The sequence below is a fragment of the Balearica regulorum genome, chromosome 1 (assembly GCF_011004875.1).
Source record: "Balearica regulorum gibbericeps isolate bBalReg1 chromosome 1, bBalReg1.pri, whole genome shotgun sequence".
In the NCBI taxonomy this organism is placed as follows: Eukaryota; Metazoa; Chordata; class Aves; order Gruiformes; family Gruidae; genus Balearica; species Balearica regulorum.
The window spans coordinates 30,935,851-30,963,679 of NC_046184.1; the positions used below are offsets into that span (position 1 = coordinate 30,935,851).

Here is a 27,829-nt window from a genome sequence, read left to right on the forward strand (position 1 = left end):
GTGATGTTGGGCTGCATCAGAATCTTGCTGTATTCTTGCAGTTGCACAAGTGGAGTGTCCCCAGGTTCTGCTTGCCCTTTTATACCATACCATAATTATTATACTCCCTGACTGGGTCATTCATACTCTTGTCCAACGAGCAGAGATAATACAAGAGGCAAAGAAAAGATCTGTGAGGTATGTTATGGAAGAAATTGCACTGAGCCTCTCTCTTCCTAAAATAGAACGCACAATTGAAGCAATAGATGTGTTAAAACCGGTGTGTTTACAGGCATTTATGAAATTCACTACAAATGTATGGGCTTATCTTTGTGTGACTACTACTAAAGTGAATAACAGAACTTTTTATTTCTCTTCTTATTGTGGGGGAAGGTTACAAATACAGAGCAGTCTAGGTATAATGCAGTGTTCTTTTATTGTCAGCCAAAACAACAGTAAGAAAACTCATAATTAAAAAAAAAAAAAGAAGAAGAAAAGATAAAGTAAAAATACTGTTCCTGTAGACATATAAAAAAAGGTTTAGCTAAATGTCAAAATAGTTCAAGGTGATAAGAGTATCAGGCTTGTATTTCTTAAATCTTTTTGGATTGAGTTTCATTCTTTGTGTGTAAAAATAAAGCCAAAACTTTCCCTCAGTGGCTTCCTTTTTTAAACTACAAAAGGAAATGTTTGCCGGAGTTCACACAGTAATTGGAGAGTACAGACATTTGCACTAACATTTTAACTGGAGTTCTTTAAATGATCTTTTCCAGTTGTAGAAACAACCTACAATTTATAACTTTCTAAAATTCCAGGGAATACTAGGCTTCTTATGTAAGCATTTATAAAGTAACCTCAATTGGAAAGAAAAATAATTGATTATATATTTAATAACTTATTGTAAATACACATAGGGTGTTATCTTCTTTACCATGACTTTCCAAACAAGGATATAGGTTCACAGTAATGCTTTGGAACAGGAAAGCTTTCTTACTTTCATCTTACTTTGAAAATTGGAGATGCTGTGACCTCCTATGGATTTTGTCTGAGTACTATTTAAATTTTAGGAAATTCAGTAGTATATTTTACTAGGAAACCATCTCTAAGGAAACCTTAGAAGGAATTAACAGGAAATATCATCATCTTGAATTCTAATTAGTTAGTAATCAAAGTTGAAAGGGAACCAAATATTCTAATTGATAACTTACTCCTATATCATGGTCAATGCTGGACTTCAAGATGTTCTTCTTTCACAATTATATAAAATAAATCACTTATGAGCATTGAATTTTCCTTCCTTTTCTTCTCTAGCAATACATGCAAACATGACAGGGTTTAAAAGTGTGTGGATGCAGAGTTCAAGACAAGCTGTTTCAAAACAACTAGGACTTCCATTTTCTAGTGCTTTTTAAGAGAAACAATGGCAACTGCAAATGCATTCAACACTGATATTCTAAAAGACTTCAGAGTTTAAGATTTTATACAAGGTGATAATATTATTGCTGTAGCCCTTACCCATTGTTTAAAAGTAGATAACATAAATTATTTCAATCACCGTAAATGATGGAGTCCTGGACTGCTTTCCAGTTCTCAAGTCAGGGAGTATACCTTGGCTGTACCTTGGCATTACATTAAGGTGTGGTTTGCATTCCTTCCCCCCATGTCTTCTAAAGAAAGAAAAACCTAAAGCATATACACCAAATAGAATTTGTGCTGCTCTCCAAGAGTTAATTGCATGATCTGACTGCTTGGAGTATCAAATGAGGTGACAGCTTACCTGTACAGGTAGACATGTGAATTGCTAATGCAATGCAGACAGTCCTGATCACATTGTCAGGGACTCATTTTTCAGAAGCTGCTTCGGCTTCTGCATAAGTGAGTCTCTACCCCAACTGGTCTTATATATTTCTCTTGTAGTGCTGTTGCCTCAAAAACATGGACAGATGTGAAATATTGGGATAATTTTAGAAATAACTTACTTCATGGCAGTCTCCCCCAATTTTTTTTTTTTTTTATTCTGTTAGAGCTGTTAGATTTATTAAGCTGAATAGAAAGAGGAAAAACATTGAATAGTAGGTTGAAGTAACATAGTTTTATGTGCATGTTTGGAATTTGAAAACCCCAGGGGTAAGTTGCAGGTTTCATTTGTGTTTTGGGCATAGAGAGGAAATGATTGCTCAGTGTGGGTGCCTTCAATCCAGGTCTAGTGTAATACAACTCATAGTAACTAGCAAGGATGCAACCTATTTACTATACTTCTTTATATTTTCTTGGATCTTTAAGGAGGAGAAAGGGCCTTTTGGAGATCTTAATTGAATTATTATATGGGCTTTGCTTACAGTCTCCTTAATTATTCTAAAAAGCGAAATAATGAAAAAAAATTAAATATACAGATTAGGTTTTAATGCTATAGCTTTTGTAGCTTCTTTCTGTATTTAAATAACAACTTCTCCTATGAGATGATGAATGAATATCTTCTGTGTTTGAAGATTTCTGTTTGTAAATAAAGAGTAATGTAAAGAAATTTTTCAACTGTTTTGAGTCTAAGTATATGAAGGACCATTTACACCATTCAGCTACTTCATAGGGCTTCAAAGTAATGTTAATGCTAAGACTACTCTCAAATCCTGTTAGAATGCTCAAGTAGCTTCTATGTAAATTGTATTCTTGTAAATTTTTAACAGTAGTAAGAGTAAGTAAAAATACCACAGCAAATAGAAAACTACCTACATTGCAGTTATACACAAGTAAACAAACAAGGTCAAGTGTTGTAGTAAACAGTGAAAACTGCTTAAAACTTTCTATTCATGCCGGGACTCTGTTGAAATTGCAAAAAGCTGTTTCTTATAATTTGTTACCTCTTAGTTTAATTCATGAATATATTACCTTCTACCACATATCTCACAAAAAATAATACGTTGCAAGAAAACCTCGTATATTCAAGTTCAGGTTTTTCTGTGACACACTCTTTATCAGCTATTAAGGCCATGCCAATATTTGCAAAATGACAATTGTTTATAGTGCCTTACTGCACTTGTAGAAAGCTCAGGAAGAATTTCTAGTATTTTCCTCTGTATTTTAGAAAGACTGTACAATTCACATATCTGAAGTGAGTAATTTTAGTTATTATGCCATGCTGTGAAGCTCATTTTTTCCCTGTTCCTAGTTGTTAACAGTGTATAAGGATGCTTCATGTTCAAGAAAAGAAAAGTATTGCTTGAACAGAAATGTGAAAGGGAAATGTAGATAGAATGTAAAGGTCTTGATAATTTAAAATAATTTAGGGATTGGAAAAAGAACAACTGCAGATATTCTGTCTCTTTTTATTACACAATTATTTCCTAGAGCATATTTCTTAATTATTTGTACAGTATGAATGAAAGTAATAGGAGTAAAAGGGCTACATGTATTATTATCAGATGGAATATATATCATGAACACACCTGAGATCTGCCAGAACCCTGCTTTTGGAAAGATGTTTCAGACAGAAAGGCTTCTGCTACATCACCCGTGACCTTGGGTACATTTGAAGGCCATTTTCTGCCTGTACAGGAAAGTCAGTGTTGATTAGAGCCTTTTAACTTTGCTGTACAGGATGCTTCATTCATAGTCTGTGGTAGTTCAGGAGTCCCTCCGGTATCAGGTAATCTTCTTGCGCAGAAGTGTACAGCGTGAGTGAACCTGGTTTAGCCTTGTTCAGGGCAACCCTGAGTATAACCACGGTAGAACAGAGAGGGAAATAAATTCTGTTTAGTGTAGGGTTGAGGTAGGTTAAATCTGCCTTGATGCTGGGGGGGTAAGAGGCGTTAAAGGGTTTCCCTTTGCCAATGTTTGATTCCTAATCTGCTCTGGGACAGAGTGGCTGCACACTGTCTTTTACTCAAGGCTTTTCATTTCTACTTAGGCTGGCTCCTTGTCCTTAGATTCTTCTGTATTTTATCAATATGGCTCAAAATGAACATTTTCCAGAACAGAAAATGATTTACAAGTTTGACAAATTTTACATTTTTCTTTTCCTTGCAAATTTATACGCATGGAAGAAGCTTCTGCCCTGCTCTGTGGGCTCACAGCTGTATTTTTAAGAAGACAGCAGAGGCACTGTGAGTTTTCTAGCAGTCGTTTACATAATATCGAACAGGGGTGTGATAATAATCTTCAGACTTTCCTGTGCCCCAAACACTGGCTGCAAGTGAAAGGCTGTTAGTTGTGCAAAGTCTTTAAGAACAAGGAGCAGTAAAAAGCAATCTCTCTTCTATCAAAGCACTAGCAAAATGCAGCACTGTTCACAAATGGGATGGTCATTAATTCCCCTGACAAGAAATTATGCCCATTCAACCTGCTCTGGAGTTGAACTCTTGTGAGAGTTAGAATCCCAAAAGAAATTGAAGCTTCCTTACCTCAGCGGCTAAAAGACTAAAGAGTTTAAGATCATCCATGTGCATAAGATGCATGATTTCTCTGGCAAAAGAAGGAAGAGTACATCAGAAGCTTGTTCAAAAATATGGTAATTGCAAGTATTAATTGAAGAAGTTATAATAAGGTAGCATTAAGGAAAAAACAAAATTATTTACAGCAATAACTAATTATCCACTAATTTATTAAGAAAGAGAATATGTTTTCCTTCAAGAGAAATCATTTACATTTAGTAAAAAACTATATGATTTGATTGCTTCTGAACATTGAAAAATAAAGTTCAAGAAAGAGTTAAATTTGAAATGTTGAAAAGCATTGCAAGATAACTAATGATCATGCCTGAGCTCTCATGTATAATGTTGTAGATGCTGGTATGCCAGAACCATAGAACCACATTTGTCTGTACGCACTTTGTTGCTGAGTTTCCGTCATGTCATATGTGCTGAGTTCGAATGAGAAATTTTGAGTAACTTGTGGTTCCATAGTCCATTCTTTCCGACAGCCACAGTGCGCTGAGTGGACTTTGGATCAGATTTTTGTTATCAGTGAATGCTTATAACTTGATGTCATTCTACTTCAAAAGCTTTAAAAGGTCATGAGAAGTCAAAAGAACATGTGGCACCCCATTGCACCTTCGGATGCTTCCATGTGCTGCCTTTGTGTCACAGTATCATACCGTGTTAAATGTCTGTAGCTGAGGAAGTCTGATGCAATGCTTAACCGTTGTCCAAATGATAGGCCACTTAAATTGCAAACTTTCCACATCTGTTTTGGAAGCTTTCACACTAACTGGAGGAAGGAGATACCACAGTCCTAGCTCATCATTGCTATTCACAAAAGTTAAATCTGTTCATTCTAGTGTGAATTTCAATGTAAGTTCTTTTCTTTCTGACCTATTAGTATATACAACTCTTGCACAGGTAGGATCCCTGTTTCATTTTGTTCTGCGCAGTCTAGGAAATCCTTTTACTAGTACACACATGTGATGATTGTGGTGTTCTCATTTTTCTCCCCCAGTGGTTTCCATCAGACTCTTGCCTTTCTATTAATCATAGTAAGAATGTAAATATGTATTTATGTGTAATTTCAAAATCATTATTTTCAGTGTTTTCCTGAGTATCGCTTTATTGTTTTTTCATCTTTTAAAATCTGGTAGACATCCAGATATTCTGAATGTGTCTATTTGATAAATGCAGAGGGCTTTTAGACTCAGTTGTTTGTTTATGATGCTTTCAAACATTTTGAGTATCTGTTTAGTATTCAGTGAAATAGTGTAAGAAAAAAATCTGTACTGCAGCTGCAGTGACACTACCTTTACATTTGCTCTCCAGCAGGAAATACAATGTATCTGTGTATTTATCTTTTTTCTTTTTTTGTAATGGTTTAGGGTTTGAGGAGTGCTAAGAAAAGCAGAAATTATAACATTTGCACTTCATTTAAGTGAAACAGCTCAATAATGTAAGTAAGTGCTGTACTGGCTTTAATCATCTCAATCTTCTGCCTTCTTGAGTGCATCTCTGCTAGTAATTGAAAGATTGGTTATGTGTTACAAAAGTACTGAAGAGTGTTTATCAGCCCCAAATATTATAAATGTACTTCACTTTATGCTGTGTTAATGCTAATGGAGTAGTATAAGCAAGATTTATCAGAAAAGTTTGAGTTGTTGTGAGAAAGAACTTCCCCCCACCCCCAAGTATTAATCTATGGGACAAGTATTGAAATTATCTCAGGTGTTTCACTGTCTTTAGTGAGGGTTCTCAAAGTAGAAAATATCTTCAGGAATGAGCTGTTAATTAAGAATTGCCAATTCAGAGAGGCTCTTCATCACGTTAAGTGAACAAAATAGACAGAAAATTGCATGATTTTCTTGATCCTGTTTTAAGAAGGTATTTATTTATGTGCACTATACAAATTATAATGAGCTTTTCCCCACAAGGCTTCAACCTCTTATTTATGTTCAGATAGGAGAAGCATCCTAGTTCGAAATATTTTCGAAGAACTGTTTAGAGAAACACAAGAGCAAAAATTACTCATGTAAAAATTTTTCCTGTTACAAGTTTCATCGTAATCACTGGATTTAGGCCAGGAACACATATAGTCTCTTGAGCTTAAAGTTCTAAAAGTAAGTTTGACCATAATGGTTCAGAAGAAATGAAATGATTTTTTAAATATATATAAGAAAATTAAACCACATTGGAACTGTCATTCTAATGTTTTGAAATTTATGTTTGCAAAATTATTCTTTCTTGAATGATATTTCTTATATAACCTCTTTTGTCTGTCCTTGTTCTTTGAAGACATTGATTAACAGACATTCGCTGGAGAATAATTATTAGAAAGAAAGTGGGTTTTGTGGGGGGGCGGTGTTTGGTTGGTTTGTTGGGTTTTTTTCCTTAGCACCAAGTACATCTTTTTTATGTAGTTAAATTCTGAAGACAAAACCTGAATGTTAATATTTGCATGCACAGACTCTGATTGATATCGAATTTGATGGCATTGTTTTTAGCATCAGTGGTTGCAACTGTCTATTAAAAAAATTCTGAGACATCTACCCAGTAAGAGCTATCTAGAGCAAGACTGGAAGTGCAAAGGCAGAGGAGGTTTTCTGGTAAAACAATATATTTTTTAATTTTTTAAATTTTCTTTTTCTTAATTCTGGTCTTGATAAAGGGCTATAAATATTCTACCCAAAATCAACCATTCCCATTTTAGTTCAGAAGGTCCCCAGTGAAATTCGGGAACTTCAAGAGGAACCTTAGAGGAAGTTTCTTACTTCTCTCAATTTAGAATGGCTTAGAATGACAGGAGGCCAAAAGAGGATGAAAATGCTATTTCTTGCAGGTGAAGCTATATCAACCCTACCTTGTTTTGTTGGAAAGGAGACCTTTTCAAAGAGAAAATCTGATGATGAAACCAATGTATAAGCTGTCCTTGATAGGCAGAGTACCTTAAGAAAGCTGAGGTTGCTGATACCTCAGTATATTATAAGCATACACAGAAGTGGAATTGAGTACATCACGTATTGCATTTTATTGGGTGCTTTCATGTATAATTCTCATCACATCTGTATTTTCAATTTCCTATTCTCTGTGCATCTCACTGAGTGAACAGTAAATAAAATCTCAGTTGGCATTTCTGCACTGATCTCTTTCTTGAGACTGTATTTTGATATGAGTACCTCATCCATCTGCTTGCTCTCAAATTCCCTCTTGGGCTTAGAACACAGGTGCTATTGTAAGAGAATTTGCTGAATATTTGATAGAGTTTGCCTTATGTTTACAAGTAACGAAAGGTCGCCACCCTTGTTTATTGGGATTTCAGCTACCCTGTGCTGACTGCATGGAACTATTCATATAAAAGATATCAAGCAAACAGATAAGCATAACCTTTAACGTAAAAGCCAATAATTTTTAAAGACATCATTTACTGGAGTATAACTTTACTAATGTAAAAACACATGCATTTATTGCTTTTGAGAGGAACAAGAACTGTACTGGAGTGACTGGTTTCCTGAAGACTGAGAACATTCCCAGTATGAACCTGACCTTCTAAGGTGTCTGAACAGGCTCTATGTCACAAAACATTTCAGATTATCAATACATGTTATTTGCTTTCTCTCCGGAGGAAGAGATTCTTGTGTGTATTCAATATTGCAACTAGTTAACACTTTTAAGACAGACACACTGAGTAATACAGAGCAGGATTCCCTTTCCATCAGCCCCTTTATGTAACTCGCCCAATTTCACCTGAATTTGTGAAAACCCTTTGAATCTGCATCATTGCAGTGCAGCATACTGAAAATCCAGACAAATAGAAAACTCTACTGAATATCATGCTAATTGAATGACTGTAGTATTACTTGATATTTAACTGAAATAGAACATTTTATACTGCATGTGGTTTAACCTCCAAAAAGTTGTAAATTGTTAAAGTGAAAATGTACAACTGCATCTTATCAAATGATAAATTGACAATTAGACTTTTAGGCAGCTATACGTAGCACAGGGAGGGTTGTTTGCATTTTAGAAAACATATCTTACATATGGAGTAGGTGCTTCTGTTAAAATAATCAGTGGGAATATAGTGAAATATCTAGTAGCTGTGCTTCTTTTGAATGTTTTAAAATCTGTCATATGCTTCTTCCAGGATTTGTTGCAGTGTAATTTTATGGTCAGATCGTGCAAATTTTCTTGAAAAGTAAAAACTTCAAAAGAAGTCTCATTAAAATTATTTTGATTTCAAGAAAACTAAAGTTTTAACTTTGTCTTAGAGCTGGTGTTAAGATCTTCTAAACCCAGATCCATTTATCAATACAGTAATATAAACATTAGTTCCTTATTTGTCTATGTGGCAGTGTAATGTTAATTGCCTTGCACACGTTGAGAATTTTCATTCAAGCTTAGCCTTAATGCATCAAAGAAAAAAAATCACAACTTCCTTTCTGTATGTCAGTCACAATCAAATGTTCCACCTCTTTTGAAATGAATGCTTTTAGTTAAAAGTCCCCTTTCAATATGGATCTTACTGCTGTGTTCTGCATGTTTTAAGCTCTGTCCATCTAGCAATGGACCAGTTCTCCAGATTGTCATCATGTTGAAGCTTATAACACCTTTTCTTGAGCAAAGTAGAGATTAAGAGGCTTTACTGAGGAAATGAAATAGGGGTCAAAAGAGCTGAGTATATTTCAATCAGTGCTTAGATGGAATAGCCAAAGTTATGTATGGTAGCAACCCAGCTATACCTTTTATCTCACAACAGCTAACATCATCTTTGTTTTCATGAAAACCTTTTAAAGATATGATTGTTATTTTTACTTTAGGTCTGATAGAAGAGATTTTATTAAACTTCAGGGGAAAAGTTTTCTTTATTCTCAGTAATTTCTTTATTCTTAAGAAACGGGAGCTCTGAAAGTCTTAATAAAGATCTGTTTCAGATACAAAATGATGGTGATTTTCTTCCATGTTGCATCTGTCAACAATCTTCTCTAGAGTTTTACAGCCTCTGAGTTGTAGGACTTGCATTCTACCCTAAAGTTATTCAGCCAACTGTCATCGTGGTTTAACCCCAGCCAGCAACTAAGCACCACACAGCCGCTCCCTTACCTGCCCCTCAGTGGGATGGGGGAGAGAATCAGAAGAGTAAAAGTGAGAAAACTTGTGGGTTGAGATGAAGGCAGTTTAATAGGTAAAGCAAAAGCCGCACGCATAAGCAAAGCAAAGCAAAGAATTCATTCACGGCTTCCCATGGGCAGGCAGGTGTTCAGCCATCTCCAGGAAAGCAGGGCTCTGTCACGTGTAACGGTTACTTGGGAAGACAAACGTCATCACTCCAAACGTCCCCTCCTTCCTCCTTCTTCTCCCAGCTTTATATACTGAGCATGATGTTATATGGTATGTATTATCCCTTTGGTCAGCTGGGTTCAGCTATCCCGGCTGTGTCCCCTCCCAACTCCTTGTGCACCCCAGCCTCCTCGCTGGTGGGGTGGGGTGAGAAGCAGAAAAGGCCTTGGCTCTGTGTCAGCACTGCTCAGCAGGAACAAAAACATCCCTGGGTTATCAGCGCTGTTTTCAGCACAAATCCCAAACACAGCCCCATGGCAGCTACTATGAAGAAAATTAACTCCGTCCCAGCCAAAACCAGCACACCAGCTTACAGAAGGCAGCTGATGGATACTTATGGATAGTGGCATGGCAGTTTTGTGACCACTTTCAAAGAATGAAGGAATCGATGTCTACCTGAATCAGATGTAGGTCCTGAAAGAAGATTGAGATAGCTTTACATTGTATTCTTTCTATTACCTCAGTGACAATTACGAGGACATACATGAACTACATAAAATAGTTCCCCCAGCATGGCAGATGCTTAACTGGAATTATGATCAATACCCTACTGGCAGGAGCCTGCCTGCTAAGAAACAGCTTCTCTCCAGTTTTTGGCATGTGACCTGAGATCAGATGCCACCAGAGTGAGATAAATGCACATGGCACTATTGGCTTTATCTGAGATATACTATTATATTATATTAATCATATATCATATCATATTATATTTTTAATCCACAAGTGTTATTTGTGGTATAGTTGGAGTTAAGTTTTGTAATCACGTGATTTGTGAAGTTGCTATCTTCTCCACCCCTAGCACGGACCAAGGAACTGACTATTATTTTTCCCTATGCATGTGAAAGACAGGTGGTTCAAACATTCTATAATGAGTCATTTTCTGCATATCTATTTTCCACCCTCTGGGATGGTACCCACTTCTGTACTGCACTTCTTTTTTCTGCCTCCAAGCCAAGCTATTCAAGATACTTGTACGTTAAACTGTATGAGTAACATTAGCAGGCTAAGATAGAGGGGTAGTGTTGTGCTATACAAATATCCAAACATCAGACTTTGAACTGCTGGGCACATTAATTCTACTTCATTCCTTATACAAGTTTTACAATAAATGGAAACATTTCTTCAGATTTGGAAGCAAAATCTACAATTTTCCTACTATCCATATCTATGAGACAAGCTTTAATATCTGACTTGTTGTGATCCTGGGTTTCATTGTTCAAATGAGATATGAATCAGCATATGGATCATTCACATGTTTCTAACTTTGGGCAGATTAATCCCTAAGTAAATATCTAGGGAGAGTGAAATACAGAAATGTAGAGCAACTATTATGAATGCTGTGCTCCCATTCTCTTCCAAACTTCATTGCTGAGTCAATGAATCCCACTGTGCCACAAGTTGTCATGTTCCACATATTTTATTCCCATCAATTTTTGATACTTACCTCAAAGTACTAGCTGACAGAAAATAGTGAATTATATCAACAAATGGGAAAAAAAAAATCAGTGTCATAAAGAGAAATTCCATAAAGAAATATAATTCACAGATAATAGCTTTCAAAAAGCATGGGCAATGTAACAATTCTGATTTTTACACAGTAGGCTTACACATTAAAATTATTACATGTTAATTAATTTTAACATTTTCATTTAATTTGTTTCCATGGGCATGACAACTGACTTTTGAAGTGGTTGCTAAAGAGAACTGTACTTGAATATAATAACAAGCACATCCTGAGAATGCATTGCAGTTTAAAACTGGAAATAGTGCATAGTTACAGGGCATTCAGAAAGATTCATTGAAGTGGTCTGCATCACTAATCCCACTGTACTCTGTAGAAACCACATAAAACTACGAAGTGAATGGTAAAGGATTAAATAGAAATTGAAAGGGGAAAATAAATTTCCATGAACTCTGTGTCACTTGCAAATAATTCAAATGTGCTTGTATAGAGATAATGATAATGTAAGGTCTCAATCATGAGCATGTTACTTCTGTTATCTGCCCATAAATGCAACTCTGTTGCTGTTCACTGTAGAGAAGTGTTTTGGTAAATCTTGGTTATTACTGATGTTGATTCATATTCATATTTACTTAAGAAGGAAGCAAATAATATATATATTATATATATCAAGAGGAGAAGTACCAAGTACATAATTTTGTCAAAGTTTTCATTTAGAAACTGTTTTTGATGCTGTTCACATATTTCTTCATTGTATTTCTGAAAAGTAACAAGACTGACGAAAATAAGACTTGAACTCTTCCCTCTCCCGGCAAAAAAAAAAAAAAAAAAAAAAAAAAAAATTCTTCACTAACTGTATGAGAGAGAAATTGTAGAGTGTATCAATTACACTGCAGATGATAATTGTTTCCCCAAAGTTGCATCACCAAAGACGGACTGCAAAGGTAGATGAAGAATAGTCAGAAAATAAAAATTAAATTCAGTTTTAAAATGGAAGCAGAAGAAGATATGTATAGCCATTGAGTAAATATACATTGTTAGAGAGAAATATGACAAATAGGATTATAGGAAAAGAATTAGAACAGAAGCTGATAAAATAGATCTGCATTTTTGGTTAAATATAGTATCCAATTTATGACCAATTTTGAGGCTACTATCCTATATACTATACTGCTATACTATATGCAACATCATAGACCTTATCTATATTACTTTAGTACTATTTTCTTTACTTCAGTCTATATATTACTAGAGAGATATTGACAAAGAAGAGAGGATTCACAGATCTGCAATAAAATTTATCAAGAGGAAAGCTATAGTACTCATAATTACAGTGAAAGAGTTGGAAATACAGTTCAAAAGCCAGAAGGCAAATACAGAGAACGGTGTTATATAACAATAATTATATATAAATATAACTAATAATTGATTTTCAGGATCAGAATCATGAGTTTTGAGCAATACTGTCATACTCAGACTGGACTTGCTGTAATATTTCAATTTCACAAGGGCTTTTCATATTCTCATCAATATAGAATTCTTTTTGCATTAAGTGAGAGTTAGAAATCACCAAGATAAAAAGAGATTTGGGGTTTAGACTAACTGTTGAATAAATGAAAAATATTTATTAACTACTACTACTAAAGTACAATAGATCTACAGACTCATGTTTGTTTGTTAGAAATTATTCCAAAACTGAAATTTAGTTCTGTAAGTATATGCCAATATGGTGAGAACAGGAACTACATGAAACTTTCCCCAGATGCAAAATAAAATTGTAAGGAATCTTCTGTGTAGTCCAAAAAATTTCAGACTCATTCATGTTATTTTTTTCACATTTTCTGATTCACAGTCTCCATTCTTACTAGCACCAAAAGTTCTAGAGTCCTGCTTGAGAGGCTGCTCTCAGCTTTTATGGCTCTACTGCAAAAAGCCAACTCATGCAGCTTTGAAAAGCTACATATCCTTGTGAAATTTCCACTCCAGAATTAGATTCCATAGACTCATTTATTTAGTTAAGTTTCAGAGAAGCACTGAACTTGTGTGCACATCCGAGACAATCCAAATCTCTAAAACTGGAAATTTGCTTATCTCAAATTCTTTCTTATAATACACCCTGCTGAACACAGTGGAATAGATTTTTCTGCCATAGTTACATTGTCCAGGCACAACTGAGGATTCTTTGCTTATATTTATATGGCTGCAGGAAAACACTACACACAGATGCTCCTGCAATATTGAGCAATAAGTTGTGCTTAAGTTAATAAACCTTTGTTGTTATTGTTGTTGTTGTTGTCATTGTTTTCTATTAGAGTGCACTCTACTTGATAGGTAACTAAAAACAAACTCTATGTTTTAATAGCAATTACAGTGACATGGCATCTTATGATCCTGTAATAGCTCACAGGAAATATGTAGAAGAAATATTTTTGCCTGGATGAGTACTATTTACCTATATGGAAGAGTATGAAATAATCAAATATTGTCCTAATTAAAGAGAATAAAAGGAAAATAAAGTTTGATAAAATGCATAAACAGAGTCACAAGTCTAGAAGTGTGGTTAAACTTGAAAAAAAATTATGAAATTTTTAGGTAGTCTATGCTAGTGCACAGAAATTCTGCACGTCTTCAAATTTTATGACTGCACATTTGGCAAGCTTGCATTTGTTAGATGAAAGATATGTCTTGCTCTACAATCTAAATCCACAGAAACTGTGTAAGTTCACTGTGGATTTTGGAGTGTAGTAGGTTGGATTTGGGAAAGTCACTGTGGACTGTACCAATAATTTTTTCTCCATTAGAAAACCAAAAAAATTATAGCAAATTGAAAACACAATATGAGAAAAAGGTCCTTTAACATTTCTTTATTTCAGACCAAGCCCAGAGGTAGAACAAATGCCTATATAAGATTTGATAAAAAGTATGTCCAAAACATGTAATGTGTATTCAGAATATTTTGCTTAGGACATACAAATGTTTTTTAAAAACATAGTCAGAAATAGCTGTGAGACAAAGGAAACAGATTTTGAAAGCATTATGAAAATTATATTTGATTTCCTGTCTTCTTGTGGGTTTTTTGTTGTTGTTGTTCTTCTTCTTTACAATTGATAGGTGATTTTGTTAATCTATGAGAAATTTTTCATTTTCTGCAGGTATGTCATTATGTATCTATCTTCATTTTAGCTTGAATTACCAAATAAAACCACAGATCTCCCAGTTGATTATCACTATAATATTTTTTGGAAATCGATAGGCCCTTTCCAAATCTTTCATAACATCATTGTACTTAAATGGAAATGATGGCTGCTTAGCAAGGAGATAACAGGAGATGACACCATTCTAAATAAGACAGGATTCACCATTTCATAATACAATTATTTTTATACCCTACAGCAGTAACATTTCAACATTGATTAGCTAATACTTGAGCTAAGGACAGATTTTCTTGTGGTGTAGATATAGACCTGTAAAATTGTGTCTTTTTGTACTTGTTGCTGTATAGTGACTTTGAAATCAAATACATTCACCTAGTACATTAAAATCAGTTTATTGCTTAGTACAGTGACTTAAACTGTTCTCTGAGGACATATAGGCTTGTTTGCTTCTATGTCCTTGTCAGTACTAAGAGTTCAGCAGGCCAATTTCTTTACTTTTTATTACATTACAATTGTATCATCTTTTCTGTGAGTAATTACAGTTGCAAGAACTAGGCACTATATATACATAGTTTATGTTGTTCCTTCTAATGGGCAATATTGTCCCTGTGTCAAAATTGAATTTTATCTGTCATCATGCTTCTTGTTCACCTACCTTTATTAGGTTCCTCTGAAATTTTGGAGGTTTTTTCTCCCCCCCCCCCCCCAGTAATTATGAGTGTCAAATCGTCCATAGTTCTGAAGCAGCTCACTCACTAGAATTAGCACCAGCATAACATCACTCCTGATGCCACTGGCATTTTAAGCACCATGTGAGACAGATCTAATCTGGACAGGTTTAGACAACAGAAGGGCTGAATGCTGGCAGTCACTTAATGAATGTGGGATGCCAGCCATTTCCAGATCATAGGGTTGGGTGCGTGCCCAGCCACATCCCAACAGGATGTTTGGATGAGACCTGCATGTACATCATCCTCTCCCTCCTACCCTGCCTTCTATTGACAAAAAGTGTGGCAAATGGGCTAGAAAGAAGTCATGGTCTTCTCCAAGTCCAGTCCCCAATCTGGCTCTGCCACTGTAAAACCTAGGACTTTCAAGTGTCCACAATGCCCACATTCATGAAATGTCTTTAGTGTTTTGTAAGGGCCAGTGGTTGCAATGTGGCTACTAGGAAAGCAGCAGCAAAGTTGCTGTAGGACCAACAATATTTTGGGGAAAAACTTCTCACTGTGAATGCAGTCTAGATATGCATATCTTCCGAGCATACTTCAAAAAGAGTTTTAGTTCATAATCACATATTTGGTTAAAGTTGCCTCTGTGAAATACATGCATATGGATTGTGCATCTCTGGAGAAAAAATTTCTTTCTTCATATACGGTATAATTGCCTGCATGAAACAGGCAGGTAGAAATATGTACCGCGGAACTAGAAGGCATAACACAAAATACAAAGCTTTAGGAATTGACAAGTTCTAAGACATTTCATATTCCCAAGTTACTTTGAGGTCCTTGATGTAATTATAGTCCTGGGAGACCTGTCCCAGTTGTGGTGTGTCTCCTGCCTGCCTGTCTTATTGCAGCTCTAGTCAAAATCTCCTTTCGGTGCTGTCAAATCTGTACGTCCTCTCACTCTCAGCTCCACAACCTCTGTTTCAGGGGTATTTTGCCACCTTCTCTTGGCTGGATAGTAAGTTTTCAATACTGCTTTAGGACAGGCAGTGTAGTACTTTAAGTTTGTGTAAATTACTTGAATGAAGGTAAGGTTTGACTCCTTATTTGCCTGAATATTGTATACCTAAATTAAGCCTTTAGTTCCTAAAAAATCAATACTTTTTCTGTAAATTCTAAGCCCTCAATTTTCAAGTACAGCTTTCTACTAGAGTTTACTAACTGTGAATTAGTTAATAAATTTAATCTACTCATAGCAATGCAGTTACCTTAGATGCTGATGTTTCTTTTAGGCTCATGAATCAACTGACATTTTAAAAAGCTGGCCATTTCTGTTCATAGGTCTGCATATCTTTTGGGGGGCGGGGGGGGGGGGGGGGGGGGAAGAGTTAATACAGTGAACTGTTCTTCTACTTAAAAAAAACTGAGTCCTAACAGGACATCTGAACATATGCTTTAGCTATACTTATCTGTGGTTTTTACTTGTTCAAATGTTATTTAGGCCTATTCTTATATACCACACATAAGACAGAAGATATGTAAACAGTGGTGATCAGAGATATTGGCTAACACAGCCTGTAGTTTATCTGACATTATATGGATTTTTCTGTCAAGTCTGAAAATATCCTAGCCTACTTATTTCCAGTTTCTAGACATTGTTCCTAGTGGATACTGAGCCTATAAACCAGAGGTATCAGAAAGGTAGGAAATCTGACTATACCAGCCATCAGAAACCCTCATCCCAGATTTTCCAGCACTTTATCAACACATTTTTGAAACTGCAATAAATTATGAAACTGATGATCAGGAATGATTGTATTATATTGATGTATTAGTTTTAAAATCTTACTGGAACACAAGGGATCAGAATATAGCTCATCATAATCCAGACAGCTGTATAGGTTCTCCATTTCCTGCCCTGAAGTATGAAATTTGGAATGTACTTTGGCTTCAGTACAGCTGATAAAATTGCATATGACAGTGACTGCAGAACATTTCATACAAAGGATGATTAATTGCTTTTCTTTTCTTAATATCAACACTAAATTCTTTCCACGCAGTGTTATTTTGCACAAAGCATGCCATACAATGTTGATGAAGATTCAAATTAGGTAAGACATTGAATTTTGGCTGCTTTTTTGGCTGCTCTTTTAAAAAAAAAGTGTTTAGAGAGTTAAAAGACTTCAGCTCTTTTAAGCAGAATTTTAGTCTGAAGTGTTGGAGATACCTCTTAATATGTGAAATTCACTGTGAGAACAACTACAGTATTTGAATTTCTAAGTTGTGAAGCTGGTTGCAGTCATTTCATTTAACTGCATCTTTTTATAATTGCTTTCAGAGAAAGATATATTCTAAGCTGAAAGGTAAGAATTTGGAAAATGAGACAAGTAACAAACAGTGAAGGTAGATGAAAGAAAGCTCCAAAACAGGAGTTGGAAAAGCTGCACTTAGTGTCCTGGTCTGTGATAGATTTTCTATTTGACCTTTAGAAGGTCAGTTAATGGATCTGTATGTCCATTTTTCATATGTCTTCAGCATAAGTATATATAAAATATGGATATGCTTTAAGGTATGGTGAGGGGTCCTTTTAAATACTTTCTATAGTTAGCAATAGCAATTACTAAAGAGGCTTTAAAATATTATTGACAAGTGCAGGACAAAAGAGAGCAGCCTGCAACTTTTGGTAATTCAAAATACCATTAATACTTCTTTTATTTGTTGTTGTCATCATTCATCCTCTATGTGGCACGTATCATGTTTTCTTTTGAAGTAAGCACTACGAAATTGCTGCAAAGCAATAATTCTAGACTGCTAGGTAATATATTATGTGCTGTGAGTATTAACTGTGGCAAAGTGATGAGAACAGTAAACAATTTTTAGGTACCCACTGAAGGAACTATTAATCTTTTCCATGACATAACGTAGAATTTCAGCCTGTAGGTTAAAAATAAGAGATGCCTGACCCTGAATTATGAGCTATCAGTTTCAACTCCCCCACCTCTTCAAACCTAATACCATTTTTCTGTGATTTCACTATCTGACATCCCTGAACCTTTTTTTTGCCTTGTGCTAGTGCAGATGAGCTCTATGTAACACACCAGCGCTGGAATGCTTTGTCACTGATTGTCAAGGGAGAGATATAGTCAGTGCATGTGCACCATCTCAAGAGACCATGCAACTTCTGTTTAATGATAAAATGTCTTTACTGGTGCAAATTCCTGAATTATTCCTAATCCCAAATGTTCTACAAGTTTGGTAGCATTTCAGTGCTTATTTGTTTATGGCAGCATCTGTCCCCTTGATAAGCTGAATGCTAAAATAATTTACAGTTTGTGTGACACAATGGTGAATATTAGACTTTTCCTGAGGGTATTTTCTGGCCACCACCATACATTCAAAGTGTTTAGATGCTACAAGGGTGGAGGAGAAAGATTTAACAGAGTCCTCATTAAACTTCACGGATGCCTAAGACACTGCTGGTGCCTGTTTTTTTTCATGCAAAATCTTCCTTGGATACATAGAGCTGTGTTCCGTTCATCTAGGGCTTCAAGAATTTCTGATTTTCCCGATATTCTAAATTCTCAGAGCATGTCTAACTTAGGGTAAACACTTATCAATGGTTCCAAGGCTGTCTTCAGCCTGAGTAGATTGGAATACTTTGCATCCATATCTTGTGAGTGTCTAAATTGCTGAGTTATGAGCTACTCCAGGCAAAGGCACCCACTGCCTGTCCCTCCTGTTGAATCTGGGCCCCCTCACAGCCAGAAAAGTTAAAGTTGGCATTAAAGTATGGGAAGCAGGTTAAAATTGAGCTGTAAAACTGAGGAATTCAGGCATGGAGTCTTAGCTGTGTGACCATGGAATGGATGCCCTATTTCAAGCAGGAGGCAGAACTCCTGCCGTACCTCCTTTTCCTTTTCCTCCTTGTGATTTAGACTTTCTGTGCTCGGCATATTGACCCTTGGGAATCACAGTCTAGGAACACAGCTCTCTTCTGACCTTTAGGAGACACTTTAGATGAGCGAATTAGTACTGTGAATTCTGCTGGAAGAGCCCTATGCATTTAAGTAATATTTATGAATGCCTGCATATACATTAAAAAATAATCCTTAGGTTTTGGAGTTGCTAAGTCAAACTATTTGTCCCATTTTTTGTTATTACTTTATTATGAATAACATTTTCTGAATAAGCACTGAGATATCCAGAATTTGGTCTTTTATTAGTTTTCAGTTACACAGCAGCAAAAGAAAGGATCATTGTTATATGCTCAACTGAGCAGTTTGTCTAACTATGGAAATATTCGCATAGGATAATATTGCACATCATCTAAATGGTGAGGTTTAAGACTCTTTGACTCTGCCTAGTACTAATCCTCTTGGGGAAAACAGCCATTGACTTTAGCAAATATTTTATCAGGAGACTGTGCTGAGCTAGCAGATCACACTTTTAATGGCAGGAATGTGGAAATACAGCATGTGTAGGGAGCAAACCCAACCTTCGCAGAGGAGACTGTGTTTTGTTTCAGGAAAACAGGAAGGTTGTATTCCCATTCTTCTAATTCCTCAGTGGGTGATACTTTTTACCCTTCTTCCCTTTCACTTCAGCACAGAACAGCATGATGTTCATGACACAAAGGGCTATGAGTTTATCCAAAACACATACTGTGTACATGAATAAATGCTGGGCATAAAACCTGGGACGCGTGCTGTTTAAACATGCAGCACACCTGCTAAACTTGTTGCGGTTCTTTGGATGAGGAACTTCAGCAGCGCGAATGACTTTGTTGTAGTTGTTAAAGTATTCATAGCCACTTCAACAAGGAGTGTCAGATATAAACAGGCTTTGAAGGCTTGTTGCAGAACTTCGTTATTACTTTTCTCACCAGTAATCATAAGGTGAAAGGGTTGTTGTCTTGCAATTTTCTATCATGCAAAATGCTTGTATGATGACTTTTTCTTTTGGTAAGGCAGTTGTTCTATATGTGATGACAAAACTTAATGTGACTATTGAATGTGACATTAGGGACATAGAACAAAATGTTTGACAGCGTACTGGATTTTACTTTTTTATTAGCTGTTTGTTAGGGGAAAAGGGAACATCCAAGCACAAAGATTACAGAAGTGTCTCCCAAAGACATTCTTACACATTGTTGCCCAAAGCTACATCTGCTATGCAAAGGTGAAGTCATTTGTATTAGCAAGTTCCTGTGTGTTTTTTGAAGTGTTTGGGGGTTTAACTCTTAAAATGTCTTTCCTCTTGCATTGGTGTCCTTGCAGTCTCATATTTCTGAAAGTGAAAGTTTGAGTATAGGTCTTGAAATTAAAACCAGCTAAAATGAGAGGAGCCTTAATTTATAAATGTTTGTTTAACTGTACTGTCCTTGTCAGAATAGGGTGTTGGCATTTATCTAGTATGTCTTTGCTTCAAGTAGTTGGTGACCCACCTGGCAGCTAAAGAAAAATAGTAAAGAAAAAATGTGTTAGGTCAGACATCACAATGAGGGTTTGAAATTGAATTGCAGACATATACTACAATGGTATTTTTCATTCCATGAGATTGCTGGCTTCCAACGTTATGGAGGAATGCCTGATTAGAGGGAAGGCTGCGAGTTAATTCCCAACATGCTCCTTGGCAGCTTTTTCATTTCACTTATAGGTAGGAGCAGGTGGTGTCGTTTAGAATTAAATACTTCATGTCTAGGTTGGCAGGGAAACAGCATTTGGTGATGAAATGTCCCTGAAATGAATCTCATTAATTGTTCACCAATTTGTGGTAATTTTATTTATATTTGCATACTGTAATGCAAGTACAATGGAACATCGTATATTTAAATTGCACTTAACACTGAGTTTAACTAAAAGCGCTAAAGGACCAGAATCTTTTCAGAACAAAAGATCTGACAGCAATACTGTGTCCTTTTTTTACTGAAATAAGAAAGCAATATCTTCTGTTTCTTTAAGTTGAGATTTAAAGCAGAGATCTTCACAGCTTGCTAGTTTGTAGTATTATTTTACAACCAATTTGCATTTTTTGTACTGTTAACCTCTGTGAAATTTGAAAATGTATATTCCTTACTCATATACTGTGTTGCTGGTTTTGATAATATTGCATAGATGGTAATTATGCCACATTTATATGCTAAAAGTTGAATTCAGTCTTGCACTGTGGGTATCCGATGGTTACTGGATAGTGTTGTGGCAAAACACCACCTTTTTAAAAAAAAATTATCTTTCAAACAATGAATCACACTTTTAGTTCAAATATACTTAACAGAGTCTCACCTGGGCCTTACTGGTGGAGCTCCACATTGCAGTTGTATTTGAGGAGCCCCAGGAAGGACAAAGAATGCTCTCTGCTTTGCACCCCCATCAGCTCCATCCGTTAGTACTGAAGGGAAAAAGACCAATATTAGATCTCTGTCACTTGTGGGTCTAATAAACTTGGGGAATGCATGGATTCCATTGCCTACAAAATGAAGGGCCCAGGATTGGAAAGAACTCTCATACTGACTCTGAGATGGCACCCAGCATCCAAAAAAAAGGAAGACATTTTAGTTCCAGGTTGGACTCCTACTTGTTATTGTGCTCTCTATAGATTTGCTTGAAATAACATTGACCTGTTAGAGAGCTGTTTAAGAAAAGAAATAGCATCAACAACAAGTAGAAGGTAGTTTGGCTCAAAAGGCATAGTAAGAGTCAAGTTATCTGCTCTCCTCTGTTTATCCTGTTCTAGACATTCAGGTAGTGCTGCAACATTTCCATCTGGAGTAGTTTAGATCACGTCTACCACTTCAACCGGTTCCCTTTGACATTTCTTGTAACTAGATATTTTTTCTCTCTTGCTGTTTCAGTCTGATTTACCTCATACAGCTTCATTATGTTACTCAGAGAAAATTTCTGTGTTCTGTAAAAGCAATTAGTTTAAGGAGCACCTTAGTACTCTTATTTCCTAAACAAATATGTCTCATAATGAGACTTAAATTAGTCTGAGCAGCTCAGAGACTCTGGACAGGACAACTGCAACTTGGAAGAGTTTCTTTCTTACATTTTCTTTTATAGAGTAATTAGCTAAGTATTAAACTGCTCAGGAAATATGTATCAGTCACTTTTTCATCTCCAGCTACCTGTTAGTTGAAAAACATTTCATGTTACTTTCTTTCTGCCACTTTAAATTTCATGTTACAAAGAATTCTACAAGAAAATAAAGCTGACCTTAATATAGTAGCACTTTAATGCCATTGCATGATTTTAATACTGACAGACATGATGATTATAATAATTACTGTTATCATAATGACTTTCCTGTTATGATTATTGTGATCCATTTTTTCATTATCAGCCAATATTAAGATCTAATTTAACTTACAAGATACATATCAGGCAATTAATGTTGAACTAAAAACAGCCCTACAGTTTCATTATAACTCATCAGCTTTATAGCTAAATACACTAAACAACAAAGTTAAGAAAAATTGATTACATGCTTTCTTTGTTGAATAGTTGTTTTCAGAAGAGTTATATTGACACATGATAGTAGTAATGTAATAAATTTTGACAAGTAAAGTATATGCATATAGGACATTAGATCTTACAGTTTTACACAAACTTTAGACTGCATTCCAGGAAGTAACTGAGTTTTGGTACTTCTGTTTTTGAAAACCCAGCTGAAGAATATAAAGGAATTGTAGCTCAATGGCTGGATGTTTAGTGTTTACTTGAATGCACTTCCCTTTAGGGTATATTGTTGAGCAGTTCAAAACTGAAGCACCTAAAATCATTGAGATGTTTATGAATGTAGGCTGACTCCTACTGTCTTTTCATTGATACTCAAGCTGTATACTTTGAAAATTATTTGACACATTTCTCTTCAAGTAAGAAACCTGTGAAATAATTTGATTCAAAGTCATCTATGATCTCTTTTTGAAACATTTTCAAATCAAACCCTATCATTGTCATAAAGAATTTTTCATTATCATACCCCATTTTTTCCCTTATATGTGCCATCCTTTTTGCACTACATCCGAAAAAGAGTATGATACCAAAGCTTTCCAGAATTTTGCTCAGAGCTACCTCCTTCATTCTCTTAACTCCGAGTGAGAAAAAGTGAAGGGATGGCAGAGAGATTACTGCTGTCGACGGAAAGTAAACTGACAGAAAGATAGAATATTGGCTCACACAGTCTGGCCTGAATGGAAGCATGAAGTAAGCACCATTAAGAACTGGAACAGTCTGTGGTGACATGAAGTGAGTGGAAGGGGAGGAACAGCTAGACTAGAATAAAGAGCGTGATAAAAAATGTAAAAGAAAAATAATTGAAAAGCTAAATAACCATATTCAGTAGCTATGAAAAGTAGCTAAGAAAAAAATGTCAAAGGTGTATAAAAGAAAAGGTACTGAATCTCTCTTTCATAATTTTTCCAGCTTCACTAAGAATTTTGTTGATTTCTTTGATCTTCCTCTGTTTTGTTTATTTAAGACACAAAGAAGCAGAGGTTATATGAAAGCAAGGTAGAACATAGAAACAGTACAATTTTAGGAAAAAAAAAATGCCAGGAGGAGAAAAAGAGGCAAAGAATGAAAAAGATGGAAGAACTGAAAGCAGCATTTGAATTAAAGGTAAAAGAATTATTCTTATAGAAACTGGATTATAAATGCATGTTGACCAGTTTTTACCTACCCCACAGAGAGATGTTTACTGGCAGCATTCAGCTTTGCCTCCAGAGTTCACTGTTGTGAGATTGCAATTACACAGCTACGAACTTCCTGTTATTACTTGTCATTAATGTGAAAATGAGCCTCCAAGGATACTGATTACAGATACCTATCTGCCCCTATACAAGGTTCAATGAACTTGTGAGTAGTATAAGGAGTGTTGGTACTCCCCCTTGCTCCCATGATTTGTGTAACATATACCACAGTATAGCTCTTGAAGTAAAAGCTGCTGCTGTAAGTCTTTTGCCTTTTACTTTATTTTAATCATATGTTATTAAGAAACAAATTAGTCTTATATACAGACAAATCAGTTTTGAACCCTGATTTCCAATAAGCAAATCAATCTGCTCTACCAACTACATTTTTCAATTTTCCTTTAAGGACACAGTTTTCATTAAATAAATATGTGTAAGTAGGATGTTTGCCAGAAGTTGCCTTTGAAAGAGAAGTATTACATATAAACTACCTTTAATTTACATACTCTCACTGAATTTGTTTTGCACTTCTTTTCATTATTTTCAAACATGTCTCAAAGGTAAAAATACATATGAATATGCTCAGAATTTGTAGTCTGATGTAGTGAGTAAGCTTTTATATTTTTTGAAAGACCTGGTAAGGAACTTATTTTACATTTACAATTTAATAATACTTAAAACTTGAAAAATATATATGAGAATTTTCACCCACGTTGATACTCCAAATAAATATAGAAGTTCTATGCTCTTAGAAAAAGGGATGCATGATTTTTTTTCTTCAGCTGTCAAGTTAGTAAATATGTTCCTTGAATGGCTTAGGAATATAAAATGAAATACATTTCTGTGGAAAAATCAGAGCCTTTCTGGTTTATTGTATTAATGTTACAGATGATACATTTACATGAAATTGTCTGCAGTTGTCCATAAAGAGATGCAAAACTGCAAACAATAACTAAAATATTGTATTTGGAATCTGCACTTTCAAAAACATTATTGCACACATAGTATTATATGTAAAATGATAAAAGTTTGGACACCATCATCATCCATGGCTACTGTAGGCATGTTGGCCTGAATGTACTTTGTTTTCTTTAGACCTGAATAATTAAAGTTATAAATTATTTTAGGGAAAAAAACAAAACAAACCAAACAAACACCGAAGACAACAAAAAAACCAAACCACAACAAAAAACCTCCTAGGTTAGGTTTCATCTCACCTAAAAATTGTATGTCTGAGTCAGTGACTCAAGGCTGTTTGTACAATCAGTGGGGAAGAAGAGACAATCAAAATGAAAATTCATATTGGGAGTGAAATGACATATCTCAAGATAAAATAACTTTTGCTTGGGCTCAGTAACTAGAAAGGAAGCCAGGAATATGTGTTTTGGTCCTTTAAGTCCAACTTTTAAACACTAAAAAGTAGGTCGGACGAATAAAATCATTAAACGTAACTCTAAGCTTTCTATTTGGTTTGATAAAGTCCTCAGATTTGCTAAGAGTTTTACCAAATTCCCAATGGTAGACTACCAAATCTTGCATAGAAATGTTGTCCTTTTTATTCCCAATAGTTCTGAACTGTCTACAATTTTATTATTGGTTTCACTGAAAAATGCTATATTCATCTATTTTTATTTCTTTTAGCATTAAATGAAGTAAAAAATAAACTTGATTAAAAAAAACAAATACAGCATTACTCAGTGTACCTTGCTACTTCCATTAACCCTAGTCCCATCAGCCTAACTTTGATCCCTGTCAAAATAATGGAATAGCTGTTCAGAGCTTGATAAATAAAGACTTAAAGTAGACCACCTAAAATAATAACAGTCACCTGGGAATTATACAAAATATAATGGATTTTATGGCATCCAATATTTTTAATGAACTTGCAGGTAGGGCTGTACGAATAATTGATTTTTAGTTCAACTGATGAACCAAAAAATTATATAGGAAAATGGACTCTAATTTAGTTTTTTATATTTGTTTTTATTATACTAAAAATACTGAAACATACTTTAGGATAACATGAAACATTTAATTTGATAGGAAACTAAACTTTTCATTTGGGACATACAAAGCTCCCAAGCATGTATTTTAATGAAGTGTTGCATGCTGCAGGTTAGCTCCCCATGTTCAGAATACCCTCTGTCATCCTGTGTTCCCAAATAACTTTTTCTAGGTTCATATCCATTCTGACTGATCAATGAAGAAATCTCAGCCCACTGTGCTGAAAGTAAATCTTCAGGAAAAAAGAAAAACAAGCCCCCAAAACTACTGAAACATTTTAGTTATAGAAGATGCTAAAATTGGAGCTGAGTATACTCTCAAATGATACATATGTACTATCAGAAAGTTTCAGAACTATTTCCTGCTGCACCAAGATTACCTTGGCAAAGTCTGCCAGGGCTGGGGTAAGATTGGTGGTTGTTTAGATCTTACCTTACAAAGGACTCAGGAGATGACCGAGTGTACATCTGGACCTCAAAGACACTGGGACACATCTTTAGGTTCAGTAACAGACATAGCCTAGATCATCTTACTTAAAAATTAATTGGTTGTTTCAAGGCAGCATTGATTCCACTTGATGGAAATCATGTTCATTCTGCATAGGTAGATGTATATAGAGATGTATACCTCTTTATCTGAAATTGAGAGAATTAGCTTTTACTGAATATTTTATTATTTTTTTAATTGATGTGAAAGGTTGATCGAGTTGGATACAGATGGAGTTTTCAAAAGATTATGCAAATTGGAAAACTTGGGTCGCCTATGTAGCATAAAATATCAGGTATTGGCAATTTTTAGACAAGACTCGGTAAGAAGTTTTCTCTCCCTTTTTTAATGCAATCCTTCACTTGGAATTTTTATTATCTCTATTGTGTAAGCAGCAGAGTATTATGATAGCACAAGATTGTTTTTGAAAAAAATATTAACTTAATTCACCTGTTAAATATTTTATCACTGTTGTTTTCAATTACAAAAAACCCCTAATTATCTTCAGTGACATTAACATTCATAAGATTATTTACATATGCAGTAATAAGTGCCACTGCTTTGAGGGATGTATTGCACTTGGAGGAATGCATTCATGCAGTAATTAATTTACATAAATGCAGGTGCCCTCCATGACATATTAGGCAAATCAGAAAAGAAAACACTGGTTCTTACCAATGTGTGTGTGTATACATATATATATATATGCATGTGTATGATAACAAGGTCTTTAAATTTGTGTGATATGGGAGTACACATGGCTTTGAAAATCAAGGCAATATGCACCTATTAATATGTTATTACTAGAATTATGAGAAATAAACAAGAGTTTTGGAGGTTTAGGAAGAAAATGTTTTGATCTGCCCTCTTGCTGTCATGCTTGAAGACCAAATGAAAATGTGGAGGCTACATGGGTTTGGATACCACAGCACTTTAATGACAGATATATGTGATTTTATAAATTGCACAATTTCCCTGTGTGTTGAGAGAGGCGGTGCAGTGAGGCAGAGAGTTTGGACAGGTTTGTGTAGTGGTTTTGTAACAAATTCCCTGTTTCACAGGAGAGATGCTGCAGTCCTGCAGAGAAGTTGGGTGGATGAGTAGTGCCAGTCAGGCTATACATGATCCTGGAGCACAGCTGTGGGATCCCCTGGGCTCTTTCTTGTTCCCTGGTGGTCCCAGATGCTAGTGCATCTGGTCATGAGGTTTCCCTCCCTGGAGTCTTTCGAGAAACTTGTCTAACCTCAACATTGCCCAACTAACTGACCTTAGTTATAGGACTGAGTAGAGAATAACTTGTTAGTGACTAGTCTGTTCACATTGTGCTGTTGTTTTCTGATTTGTTGTCACTGCTGGTGGTGCTCACAGTGTGCGCTTGCAGCCCAGAAAGCCAACCGTGTCCTGGGCTGCACCAAAAGAGGTGTGACCAGCAGGTCAAGGGAGGGGATCCTGCCCCTCTACTCTGCTCTTGTGAGACCCCACCTGGAGTACTGCATCCAGCTCTGGGGGCCCCAGTACAGGAGAGACATGGAGCTGTTGGAGCGAGTCCAGAGGAGGGCCATGAAGCTGATCAGAGGGCTGGAGCACCTCTCCTGTGAGGACAGGCTGAGAGAGTTGGGGTTGTTCAGCCTGGAGAA

The 27,829-nt window shown here is 35.6% G+C and overlaps 1 protein-coding gene and 1 long non-coding RNA gene across 2 annotated transcripts in view; one reads left to right on the forward strand and one right to left on the reverse strand.

Moving 5' to 3' along the window:
* The window catches only part of IMMP2L (inner mitochondrial membrane peptidase subunit 2), a 475,480-nt gene that overhangs the window by 400,911 nt on the left and 46,740 nt on the right, over window positions 1-27,829 (forward strand). The gene's annotated exons all lie outside the window — the stretch shown is intronic.
* On the reverse strand, window positions 20,110-23,730 carry LOC142600042 (uncharacterized). The gene is made up of 3 exons (XR_012833507.1): window positions 23,693-23,730; window positions 21,298-21,403; window positions 20,110-20,466 (listed from the first exon to the last, which is right to left on the reverse strand). It is a non-coding gene; the product is annotated as an uncharacterized LOC142600042 (long non-coding RNA).